Source organism: Falco naumanni, chromosome Z, assembly GCF_017639655.2.
Source record: "Falco naumanni isolate bFalNau1 chromosome Z, bFalNau1.pat, whole genome shotgun sequence".
Taxonomy (NCBI): Eukaryota; Metazoa; Chordata; class Aves; order Falconiformes; family Falconidae; genus Falco; species Falco naumanni.
In genome coordinates, this window is record NC_054080.1 from 78,787,889 (window position 1) to 78,802,071 (window position 14,183).

Below are 14,183 nucleotides of genomic sequence, written 5' to 3' on the forward strand. Positions count from 1 at the left end.
TGCCTATTAAATTGTTCTTATCTCAACCCTGGAGTTTTACGTTTCTTTCCAGTTCTCCTCCCCATCCCCCTGGGTGAGGGGGACTGAGCGAGCAGTTCTGCAGTGCTTGGTTGCCGGCTGGGGTTAAACCACAACACCTGTTGTAGCTGTCAAAGCAGTTACAGATGATCTGTCAGCTGCTTGGTCAGCGCTTCGTACCTGGGATGCTTCTAGCAATGCCAGACACCTACCCATGGGCAACTGAAATAAGATCATCAATGGCTTCTTCACTGACATGAAAGACGCTTGAAGTGTAGGAACCTCTGTCTGGAATATTTTAACCTGTGAGATCAACCTCACCCCTCACCTCCACAAGGCTTCTTTGGGTGTCTTTTGGCCAGTGGACAATCTGCTAAAAACATGGACACAGAACCTTACATTTCCCAGCATTTGTAGATTAAGACTCAGGCACTGGCTGCCTCTGTGGTAACAGCTTGTTCTTGGAACTGGCCTTCTCATGCTTAAGGGATCCAGGGTCCCTCTTTTAGGACAAAAACATACCCTTGTATATTCAGCGTTAATCTCCACAAATTACTCTTCTTATAGACAACTTCTAGGGTTGCACAAGTAGTGATAATAATAGCTGGATAGAGGAAAAGATGAAATGTAGTTTTTTTCAATACTTTCATTATGCAATGGCATTATTAACTTGGCAAAGCACACAGATAATTCAGGGGTAAACACAGTCCTTTCAGTGTATCAGACTAATCCCACCCAAACATTTATGTCTTTCTGTGAAATAGTTAACAGTTGGAGCAGGGAAGATAATGCAAATGAAAACTATTATGCAGAGTTAGTTTAACGATACGCAATTTAAAACTGTAGCAATTGTTTTTGGTCAGTTTCTTGCAATCTGCAAGGTAATTTTTTTCAATTTATTTGGAATTAGTCAAGTGCACTGTTGAAAAGGCAGAGTGAATTGATGTTAAATAGTTTTTGGAAGATGTAATTGTCTGATGATTTGTAAATAGCCAAGCTTATCAAAAAAGTAATTTAAATGTTATGCTGACAATTTTGTTCAGTTTGGTGTACTCTGTAAACTTGTGAATCCAATTTTTAGCCCTCATTAGCATCAGAATTCTCTTTGCACTTGTAAATGATTTCAGGTATTTTGTGTGTGTGCCCAAAGAACCTGGTGCTGAACTTTTACTGATCCTTAACCAACACAGCATATAGTCAAGTTACAATCAAAAGTCCTTCTGTTTTCAAGTTACTATAATCTAGATATTCTATTAACAGAGAGAAGAGAACTTAACCAATACTAGTAATTTATAGTCATGCATCATAAGCCACTGTGATGAATTAAACTCTAAAATGAATGCAGTTTTTTTTAAATAGTTCCTTTCATTCAGGTTAGCACTTTTTTTCAATTTTTTTATGTTTTTCTCTGAACCATAACAATTGGAAATTTCCCTTCCCTTCCCTTCCCTTCCCTTCCCTTCCCTTCCCTTCCCTTCCCTTCCCTTCCCTTCCCTTCCCTTCCCTTCCCTTCCCTTCCCTTCCCTTCCCTTCCCTTCCCTTCCCTTCCCTTCCCTTCCCTTCCCTTCCCTTCCCTTCCCTTCCCTTCCCTTCCCTTCCCTTCCCTTCCCTTCCCTTCCCTTCCCTTCCCTTCCCTTCCCTTCCCTTCCCTTCCCTTCCCTTCCCTTCCCTTCCCTTCCCTTCCCTTCCCTTCCCTTCCCTTCCCTTCCCTTCCCTTCCCTTCCCTTCCCTTCCCTTCCCTTGCCCTGCCCTGCCCTGCCCTGCCCTTCAGCAATTCAAGGAAGAAAAAAAGATTAGTTCACAGGTCACACAGGATTCAAAACCAAAAAGAAGTTGACTCTGTGTTTTCAGAACTAGTAACAGTTATACTAGGATCTCATGAAATTATGGGTAATGAAGGTTTCATCCTTAAAATTACCCAGTCTTATTATTAATAACAAAATTTTTAATGAGTTTTGCCTGATATTTCTGCTTTCAGACATTCCCACAAGCATTCCAATGTTTTTATTATACCCAGAAATACTGCATAAAAAGAATACCAAAATATAAAGAGTAGTACTCAAAATTAGAAAATATTATAAAGCCCCAGCACTTCTCATTTAATCTTAATTCATCTTTCTTGCATATATACATTCTGTAACAATATTTTTATGGTAGAATCACATCCCATTTCTGTTGCTGGACTCTTCCTGTGTCATCGTATAGCTACAAGTCAGTGTTCTAACATGGTTAGAAATAGGCCAAAGCAGAACAGTAGAAGTTGTAAAACACAATGTGAAATTAGTAAAAATCAAGAAATAGCCATCCTGGATAAATGTGAATGGAGAAAGGTGTTGGATGACCCTTTGATTGGACTCGCAAAAACATCTTGAAAAGGGTGATTAAAAGAGCCCCCACCCCCCACCCTTCTTTTAACTGTCTCGCTTTAAAAGGTAGCCTGTCTCTTTCCAAAACATAAACATGAAATTAAAGAAAACACTTTAATTTAAAAATGCTTTTGACAAAAACTGAAAATACAAAATGTTCTAGAGAAACCAATCATGCTTTGCAAAAAAAAATATATTTTGTCAAAAATCACTAAAAAATACTGATGTTTTAGCAATGAAGCTTATGTTTGTGGAGCTCTATGTTCTTGATGAAAAATCCTTTGACTAAAGAATAAAAAGCCACATTTTTGCCTTTGCATAAAAAAGAAAAATACCCTGAAAGGAAAGTCATGGTGACTATTTCTGCCATCAGTGGGTGATATGTGCCATTACCAATCTATACTGGTTTGGACTTTTCTGCAGTACATATGTGTCCATGTGAGCTGGTGCCCTTGGCTGTCATTTTAGTTCATAGAGAGAAGCAGACATTTTGAGGAGAAATTAATTTCGTTCTGATTTAGAAAACAGATTAAGGAGACAAATCATAACTTACATAGTTTGTTTTATTACATCTGATACTATGAAGATACCTAATGTCTTATACTCTGAAGAGTTGTTTTGGTGGAGATGTGTGTAGCTAAAGCAGTAGAGTTAAAGGGCATGCCTATACCCTGACCAAATTGTAGAGTAATTCTAAGTTTATAACCATTCCAATAAATCTAGCATATGGGGGTTGGGGTGGGGTGCAGTGGGGAGAGAGAGACTGGGGTAATTACTTTTGCAGTCTGCACATGCCTTGACGGGAAAAATATTAGCCAGTAAAGCGCAGTGCCATTTAGCAAAGAAAGCCCTAAACAGTGCTGGGGATCATTCAAATTTAAATTGTAAAGCAGACATTTTCGGCAATGAGAAAGACAGAAAAAGCTGTACAAGGAATTCTAGATTCTGTGTCATGGATGTCTCCATATCTGGAGTACAAACTTTCTTGGAAAAGATGCTAAACATATTCAAAAGGGTTAAAAAAAGGGGGCAATTAGGCTGTGTGAGAGGCTAGCAAGTCTGAATTGGCAATTTCTCATTATCTAGAAAATAGAAACCCAAGAATCTATTTACTGCCCTTTTTATTCCACACAGAGGTGTTTAAAAAATGTGTAGACTTGGTGCTTAGGGACATGGTTTAGTGATGTGATGGACTTGGGTTTAGTGATGGGCTTGGCAGTCCTGGGTTAATGCCTGAGCATGATGATCTTCAAGGTCTTTTCTAACCTAAATGATTCTATGATCCTGTGATATAACATGCCAAATTGGAGCAGAACTGTTTATTGCTTCACACATGCAACAGAGGTCTGATAGTTCCTACAGGTATCTATTGAAGAGTCTTACCCTATACATTTCAGAAATGGTCTTGTAACCATGAAAAAAAACAAAACAAAAAAAACCCCAACAACAAAAAAAAAAAAAAAAAAAAAAAAAAAAAACAGAGGGGAAAAAAAAGAAAAGAAAAGAAAAAAAACCCAGAAACAGTCTAGCCCTCACCATTTAAATTCTAGGTAACTTATTCACTCTTCTGACTTCAGAGCACCAGGCCTGAACCTGGTACACTGTCTTTTCAGATCACATTCTGTTTTCCAAACAAATGCCACTGCTTCGGGGCAGTACTGGGAATACAGAACAGCAGAGTTTGTTTTACTTTTCAGGACTCTATTTTAATTACAGTTAGCTACATGTTCCTTTCTCCCCCTTTTTTCTTTTTCTTCCTGTTCCTCCACGCCCCCCTCCTGATGAACCACAGATTAAATATGCATACACACACACACACACACACACACACACATATACATACACACACTGCAGGCATCGCTGCTCTGCTGTTATGTTCTACTGCATTGAAGAAAATGAATCTTTTCAAACAGGTGAATTTTCCAACAGAAATGGACCAAGCAGACTCAGTTCATTGAATAGAAAATGTAATGGTGATCTAAACCTATTACCTTCAATGGAGTCTGTGACATTTTCTTCAAGCATATTGATCTGCTGGAGAGAGAGGTGGGGGACTGAGGGAGAAAGGGAACTTTATTTTTTTACTCACCATGTTGCGTCAGTCATTGTAATGCTAGTCACAATGTATAAAAGACTTATAGTATCAACAGGGCTAGTCCTTTTGTAGGAGCTGCAATAAACACTTCTGCAAGACAGAATTTAAAAAGCTGCTTCAGAATCAACTCTATGTATATTTTAAAATTGCTAAGAATAAACCTCATTTTCCTCTGCTCCCCTCCAGAATTTTCCTTTGCACAATAGCCAAACTGATTTCAGCCAAACACACCCAGCGCTTGTCCAATGGTCCATTCTTCTTTTGTAATTTGTAATACCTTTCAGCTACTTAATCACATTTCTCCCCATGCATATCTCTTTCTACTTGGCTGTTAATAGAGACTGAACTAATTTCAAATCTTATTTAACCTAATTTAGATTGGCAACATGTCCTATAGGAAGGGGGAAAAAAAAAAAAAAGAACACCACCAGCCTGTTTCTTGTATATTTTCAAGGTGTTTGTTTTGTTTTGGGTTTGTGGGTGGTTTTTTTTTACATATATTTTATTTTATTTTTTTGTAGAATCATGTCTCCAGAGATTAGTGAAGCAGCACAGAATTCTGCCTCATTACAGAACTGACATTTGTGCTGTTGCAGTTAGGGTTATGTCAGTGTTTCTATTATAATGTAATTCCTCTGCTTTATTGAATAAAATAGCCTCTTCTTCGGAAATTTTTTACATGAACAATGTGAATTCAGGTTTTGTACCTATGCTTGTGACAATAGCTGTGCTATCTTTCCATTGTACAGATTTTGTTTTGAATACACTGCAAATATTTTTCATATTTAGAGAATATTTGTAAGACCTTCGAACTAATACTTTGCAGGCAACATCACCAGTAGCAATGGAAAACACATTAAAATTCCTTGGTAGGATCACAGTGCTAGTAAAGTTCTTTAATATTAACATAATATTGAGTCCATTTATTTTGGTATTATCTTAATTTGATCCATTTTGCACCTTGTCTATGGTATATATTTTTTTAATTTGTGCCAGTGCATGAAGCTATTGCATTTTGTTGTAATCTGAATTTTATAATCTTGCCTATTACTTACAAGCAATCTGCTGCTACAGTTGTTCCTAGGTGTTTTTATAAACTAATTTAACATCTGTTTGTACTATGTAACTGTATCAACTTACAAATGGGCAATAGAACTTAGCATTGCTGAGAATTACCATGCAGATAGATGGAGTTACATTAGTAAAAGTAAAAACCACTCAGTATTTTATTGTAACTTCCTAAATAAGCTTTGTTATCAAGATTGTTTTATTTTCAGTAAAGCTTCTGAATTGAATGACTAGGTTATTTACAATAAAGTATCAGCCAATATGTTTTATTTAGAAATAAATAAATAAATACTTTAAATCATAGTTAAATTGAGTTTTAAAGTTCCAAACCGTTCTTTACCCATAATGTGATTCTAGGATCTGAAGGTATATATACAGTATATGTTAGCGAGTGAACAAATGTAAAGTGGGAGTTAAAAAATTGCTCTGATTCATTAGAAAGATTTAATTAAGATACAAAGCCTGCAAACTTGTCTGGGCTGCACTGAGAGTAGAATTTAACCCCCAAAAAGTATCAGCCCAGAGCACTGAGTATACAAACACCTCCATTCAAATCTGTTTACTTACCTTGGCATATTTAATAAGAAAAAACATTGTCTAGTACTGCTTATTTCCTTTGGGTCCCTACCATAAATACTCTTTAAATATTTGTGAGAGCTGCTCCCACTACATGTTTTAAGAATTGTGTCATTAGCAGAGGTAAGACAGGAGCTCCTAGATTTCCACTAAGACTGGTCTTGTTTACTAACATGTTACACATAAAAAGAATAAGGCTCTGCCCCAAAGAGGTGAAAGGAGATGGGAATTGATTCCTGTCTTTTTGGAGATAAGGTTTGATGCACAGAGAAAGCTATTTTGTCAAGGGTAATACATGTTTGTAGGGCAAACAGGAACTGTAATCCCTAAATTCATGTGTACTCAGAGTCTACAAAACATGGCACAGAGCCTTCAGAAGGCTCACATCAGCCTTCCACATTCCCATGATCCTACATCTTGGCTAGTGAGAATTCCCAGTCTTCAGGACTCAACAGTGCAAGACATCAAGGCTAGGGTACTTCTGGAGCCAAGATGGGGCAGTCAGCTGGATTAGCTGAAAGATGCTGTGCAGAAAAAAGAACAGTATGTCTGCTCTGGTTTGTCTCTAATAGTCAGTGTGAAAACCTGCAAGACTTTACTCAGCAGAAAACGCCTAGTCTGTCATAGTTCCTCAGATGAAGGTATTTTCTGTATTGGTGTACTTTATCATCATCGACCAAGTAGCAAAAAAATAATTCAAGGACGTTTGGGGGGGTGCAGAAAAAAGAACACAACCTCTTTTCCTGAAGTTTACTTTTGACTTGTCACGTTGACTGTTGCCAGAATAATAATAAAATGGTATCTCGTAGTTTGCTTTAATGTTGTTGTACAAGTTTAAGAAAGAAAAGAGGGGATTGTTTGTTTTGTGGGTGGTTTTGGTTTTGTTTTCCTTTTTCTTCCCCATCCCCACCCCCACCCCCTTGCAGCTGAAGAGACAGAACATAGAGGAACAGCAGAGGAAGACTGTAACAGAAGTGCGACACACACACACAAAAAAAGGGGGTTTGGGGAAGTGTTCTTTTCTTTTTTTTCCTGTTGATCCTTTGCTTTTTATTTGTAAGGATGGGTACACAGATCTTTTTATTTTATGGGAAAATACGTGTATATATGCATTCAAGTCATCCATGTGATAAAGCTAAAAATGGCTGTGGAAGAATGTGAAACATTTCTAATGCTATTGCTCATATAACATCCATGATCTTCTTTATTCTTAAACAAATAGTAAATTAAATACCATGAGACAATAGAAAATGTGCTGAAAATCTCCAGTAGAGAAAATATCTCCCTCAGAGAACTAAACATGGCATGAAGACCACTGGCATCGCTTTAGAAAGTGTGACAAGCACGTGTTATTCAGAAAGTAGGAAAACCGGGAGCAATAACTAAAAATTTGTAGGGATATCCAGCCGTTTCACGTAATGGTGTTTACTTTTCCCCCACTTTGGCCAGACATGGTCTCAAGCTGTGAGAGAGGTATATTGTCAGACTATGAAAGAAGCACATCTCCAGCAGAGTGCAGGAAACTATATGATTAGAAAGAACAGCAAAGCAAATGATTGCTAGTGACTGTACCACTTTAATATGTCATTGCTCTGCTTTGCTTCTGCATCTAGAGATGTGACTGTGAAGTATGAGCCCCGTGCAGCCTCATCTAACATCAGAATTAGCCCTGCTATTGACAGGGGTTGGATGACCTCCTGAGGTTTATTCCAACCCGAATTGTTCCATGAGACTAGAAATACCTGATACCTTCAATGTCTCTAGGATGGGTAGTAATGTCAAGGATGGTGTTGTGACAGACTTTAGCAAGGACTATCAATCAAGACCAAGGGGACTTGATTGGCATGTACAGCCTTGTCTGAAGTCTGTGCTGCTGCAAAGCCACTAATTAGATAAAGGCAGCCTGTATTTGCTACATCTTATTTTAATGTAGACTTATTCTTTGTCTTTTGCTGTCTCCCTGTTCAGAGGGTAATGGTGATAACTGTCAAGTGGTCTAGCAAATCGAGTCACTTCTTAGAGAAACATGGGGTGTGATCTTTTACTAAAATGGCCTGGATTGACATGCAGCTGTAAAACACACTGTGAGATAGCTCACTTGGCAGTTGTAGAGAGTAAAGCGTGCATTTTTTGCCTTACTCTCTGTTACTCATAATGCAATAGTTTGTAGGACTCCTAGTCACGGGCTAGAGCCCCGTTATGTTAGGTGTCTGACAATTCTGTAGACATTACTTAACTGTTTTTACATTCAAGCATACAAACAATTTGTCATTGTTAATGAAACATTAAAAATCTGTTATATGCCTAATGCTCAGAAAAATACCACCAAAATATTGTCCGCTTACTGAACATATTTGCAACAGTGAAAAGCTTCAAAGTCTGTACTAAAACAGTTTTGCATTAAAATGTTCTTTTTTTTTTAATTGTTTTATTGAAGCTTTTCTTTGGAATGGATTGTAACTTGATGAGATATTTACTCAGAGAATGTTAAAATGAGTAATTTTGACTTTTCCATTTAATTCTAATAGTGTTGAAATGTTCCATTGTCCTAAAGGAAAAATATCTTAATAAAGGGTAAAAAAAAATATGTATTTGTAATGTTGATTTTTTTGGTTTATGTTAAAACATTAATGCTAATATAAAGATACAGATTTTATTTGGTAACAGTAGGTATATAAATATAATTACTATGTGGGTATATACATGTAGAGATAATCTAAGCAGGGGAAGCCGAATAAATAAACATTAGAAAATAGAAATAAAATTATCTAAGCAGCTGAAACAAAAGTATTTGACAGTATGGAAATGAAATGTTTCCACATTAAAAAAACAACAACAAAAAACCATATCCCCCATCCTCCACAAACCCAGCCTTTTTTTCTAAACAGATTGCTTTACACATTTTCCCCTCTAATTTCCACTTCAGGGGAAAATAGCCTCATTCATCTCAGTAAATTCCTAAAAAGATCTTGGGATATACTATAAATGTCCCCATGATTAAGTAACTGCTCATCAGATTATGTAAAAAGGAGAATGGCGATTACATTATGATGTTCTGATTAATCTGCTGTGTGAGAGAGCTTATTGCGGCACAGCCCTCAGCTGCCAGCATCTTTTACTACACTGCTAGGATGGTGCTATGTCCAATGATTTTTTGCAGAAGAGCTATATTCACATGTCCGTATTGTGAAGTCTGTAAAAACCTAAACGTACTATAGCAAGATGGCTCTGCGTGTTGTTGTCATGATTTATGTCCAATTATCCATAATACTAGATCTGAATTTAGTGAGGACCTGTTCTGGTAAACTTTGACTCCATTAGCTCTGCTTCCACCTTTAGAAAAGCCTGCTTAGACTCCCATGGGACTATTGAGCTGGATCTGCACCAATTTCTTCTCCAGTTTCTTATCTCTTTTCCTGAAATTTATGGAATTACAATGGAGTCCAACAGCCAAAGAGAGAATCAGACTCACATAAACTGTTCACATGAGTGAAAAAGCGTTGAACTTTTCGGACATTTATAATTATGATTCATTGAATTAACATCCAATTTCAAAATACCTGGATGGATAAGGTCCAGGATTTTGATTTGCCTGGATTATAAAAAAGGACAGCTCTGAAACAAGGCCAGAAAACTTAATCTAAATGATCATAGGCAAGTTTCAAATTAAAATCTGTGGGAGGAAGCCTCATTGATTCAGAATTGTGCAGTTTTATTGGGAAAGAAAAAAGAGATGGGTCTGAAAGCTTGGGGGGATTAGCAAGAAAGAATAACAGAACCCGCATTGACTGCATACAACATGTTCAAAGTAATAAACAACAGTGTTATTAGCAAATATAAAGCCTGTGATAAACAATGCCGTGATGTTTCTTTCACTCTAATAGGCAAGAACAGATAATTGGGACAAATAAAGTACTGAAAAGTGTCTCTAACCACCTTTCTGAGCTGCTCTGAGAACGAGTGAATCAGGTCCTGGCATGCTGCAGAGCTCAGCAGTAGCTTTGGAAACTGGCTTTTGTGTTTCACTAAAAGAGTATGTTCCCATTGCTAATGGAAAACAACAGAAGCTAAAGACGTTCGTTTGAATTGTCAGATCTTCTATTCCCCCCCTTCCCCCCCCCCCCCCCCCCCTTTTTTTTTAAGTGGTAATGAGAAGACAAGGAGACAATTCCACACATTCATCAAAGAGCTTGCAGAAGTCTTTATAATTTATTTTCCTATTGAAGTCCCAAACATTTCTAACTATGGGCACTTTTAAAACAGAACTAAAGTTATTTATCTTGCAACACTTCTCTTCCCCTGCCTCCACATAGCAGTCTACGCATGGAATAGGTCATTCCATTTTATTTTCATCCCATCTGTCCTTATCTTTCTTCTTCTTTTGCCAGTGCTTTTTCCATCATTATCTGAGAACCAGCTAGAGATTTGCCTGGCACTAAGGGTGCTAAGGTAAATGCTGGAATTGTTCTAACGCATTTGTGTCTGGGCTATCCTCAGACAGCAGGGGGGCTTTGTCCTGTCAGCCATATTTTAAAGTTATGACAACATTAATCTTGACATTGAATCATAATTACACCTCACCTGGGGTTTGACATACCCAGAATTGCCACTTGCTGCTGTGAGAAAGTGTTTCACATTAGCAGTGATATAAGCCCAGGTAATGCTTAGAGTGGGAGGATAGGGGAAATGGGTGTTGGCAATTTGCTAAAGCTTTTTATATAGTCTTAATAATGTAAAATGCCATCCTAGATTTCAACAAACTGCACACACTGAAATGCTACTGCTACAAATGCAGTAGTCTGCCAGCAACGCCTGACTTTCAGATCAAATAGATAGCAACACTTTGTAACTCTCAAATGAAAGAAAATCTTTTTTCTGCTGCGCTGACAACTCAGATCACGTGACAAAAAACTGTACTCCGAACAATAATTTTCAGCGTGTGGAATGCGTTTTGTTGCTCTTAATTCAGGTCCAAATGTTCATTCAGTAGTTTTGCCAGTTTTACTTTAACAAAGACTCCAAATATTCCTGCTGTATAAGCACAGCCATGAAAGCATGTAAATTGAGGCAGAAAGATTCTAACAAAGTGTGTGTGTGTGTGTGTGCGTGTGCGTGCCTGTGTGCGTGTGTGTGTGTGGGGGGGGTAGGTAAACGCATTGGGTTAACGCACTGGGGTTTGACCTCTGTGAGCTGACTTTGAATTCCTATCCATCAAAAAGTTTCTCCGTGACTTTCAGCACTAGGTGATGATGCTTTGGCACATTTCATCTAACTTTAAGTATTAAAGTCATACCTAAAGAACACCTATATCTGAAAACTTGTTCTCCCTGGGTTTCTCCTGCAGTCAACTGACAAAGATGGAGAACTCAAAAGAGTGATTCAGATTCCAGGTGGCCTGACTCTCCCTCTATCAGGAGCTTAAGTGACTAAGCGTGTCAGCTAAATGCCTCAGCTTAGTGCAATGCATCAAAGACTTAAGACCCAATGGGATATAAGGACTTGAGTACCTAATCTAGGACTTACACAAAATGTACAGTAAGCACTTAAACTGTCATCCTTAGCTGACCCTTAATGTCCGAGGAGCTTAAAATCCTTTGCCACCTGACTTCTTTAGTTTAAAGTTCCCCAGGTACCTATAACTGTATTAAGGTTTGGCAGGGATGAGCAGCCTAACTCATACCTAATATTGATTACAATGCAGCAACTAGGCTTTCTTCTGCTCAGTTCTCCTGGGGGATCTAATTCTAGAAGACAATCTTAAAAAGACCTAATAAGCATTTATAGTAATAGGGATATCTATGTGCTGCAGTAGTTTCCACCTCTCTTTTCAAGCAGATTAATTATTGTCATCTTTTCTTTAAATTAACATTTCAGTAGCTCAAACACTTTGCGAAGGTGTGGGAGATGTGTTCATTTCCACACTTTAATGGGTCTCAAGCCTTTCTCCATCAAGCATGTACCAAACAACAGGATATATGCCGTTCCAGCTGGGGGTTTTTCATTCTATCTGCTGAAGTTATAGTATTTAATAATCTGAACTGGGGACAAGGTGGGGGGATGAACACAGAGGTGTAGAGAAAAAGATACAAAAGGAACATTGTAAGAGAAAAGTTAGGGCACTCAGTGGACCTGGGGATAAAACACCTTGCACTTACTGTGCACACACATTACATTTTCCAAGTGTCTATAAATTAACATATACGTTGTATGTTCACATTCTAATTTATCTTGCAGTAGTTTTTTGCATACTGGCATCCAAAGAATCTGAATAGTTGATCATAGATTCAATAAGATAAATGCCTAAATACTATGTGTTTTGTTCAGAGGCTTGAGTTACATGCTTAGAGCTTTTTATTTGGTATTTAAGTAAGATGCCTGAGAACATACAGCACTGTGTCCGAACCCTGAATCTCCAGCTGTAATAAAGTGGTAGTATTTTCATGACAAATAGAGAAGAAAAGTTGCATGAAAAGATACACTGTTTTAGATAGCAAAGAAAAATTATTAAAATGCCTAAGGGAGAGACCTAGTTTTAGCCACACAACATCATGATCACATTTATAATCCTTAATGACAACCACATCTGCAGAGAAGCTTTCTTGACCTTACAGGTCTTTGTGTCTGCCGTATGAATCCATGTGTTTAAAGGGAAAACTCTACTCAAAGTCTGTTAAACTAGGTGAATCATTCGTCTGGGTCCACGTTCTATTGGGCAGATGCTCACACTGTAGCTGGCATTGTCAGATAAGGAGCGAGTGAGCATAAACTGAGGAGATATTTCCATGATTAGAAACAGCTTTCCTGTACTACTCTTAAGAAACACTGCTGAGATGTGGAGAAAGGTCCTGCTGGTACTGATGGAAATTCAAGTCAATGTTAACATACACAAGTAGTAAAGCCCTAGATATGCACATTAGGTTTCAGACGTGTGTGTGTGTGTGTGTGTGTGTATGTATACACACCTGCACATGCAGACAAAATTGTTGCTCTGCTAAGCTGCCCCGTGCATTGCTTTTTATGCCAGTAAAATAGGGATGTAAAATATCACTCTACTTAGGAGAGCAGATAAGTCAGAGTAGGAATAGTGAAGAAAGATGTTGATAACTGGGACCTTAAATGTTCAGTGGTAAAACCCCATGGTGTACTGTCTTACACCAGTTGAGATATCACTATTTGTCTTGTGGAGGATAAATTCAGTAAAAGCTTATAAGGCAGCATGTCTAGTGATTGACATAACAAATTTAATTAATACAAACAGAAATCTCTGAGAAATTAGATATGATTTTTCAAGATACCTCTGAACTCTAAGTTTACTTTATCAATCAATCTTACCCAGTTTATCTTGATAAAGCCCTTTCTATATGTGTTTAATTTTTCCAAGTTCTGACTGAAAGACACACTTCACATAGCTCATATACCTACATTTGAGCAAAATGAGCACAAAATGTGTGAACACGTTGCCTTGAACAGATGACTACCTGAGGGAACATGAATTACAAACCATAAAAAGCAGTGAAGAATTGGACTCCTGGATTTTTCCTTGCTTAACTGAGACATAGCAGTCTACAAAAAGGCAGGTGAGACATTTTGCTGGGAAGCAACTTTATTCTTCTCAGATTCACACTATTCATCAGATTTCTGGCTGCAAAGTTTTGCTTGTTTGGTTGGTTGTTGGAGTTTTTGGGGGTATTTTTGGGGGGGTTGAGTTGGGGTTTTTTTGTTTGTTTTGTTTCTGGGTGTTTTAATATCATAGTTAAAGAGACAAGGAACATCTCAGGACACATCCATGCAATACAAAGTTTTTCTTTTCAGCACAATGTATTGTTAAGAAGCACTATAAAGTTTTCAAAATCTGACTAAAAACTAAAATCTTGCAGAAAAGTTATGATCCATAGATAAGATCCCCATCCTTCTGATCGTTGTCTCAGATATACACCATTGCATTGCATCATACAACCACCACATTATCTTCCCCAAATTTGCCACAAATTCCCTCAAGCAATGAGAAGGATGGATAACAGCAAACCTTTGTATTGAAATGTATGCCCAATTGTATTACC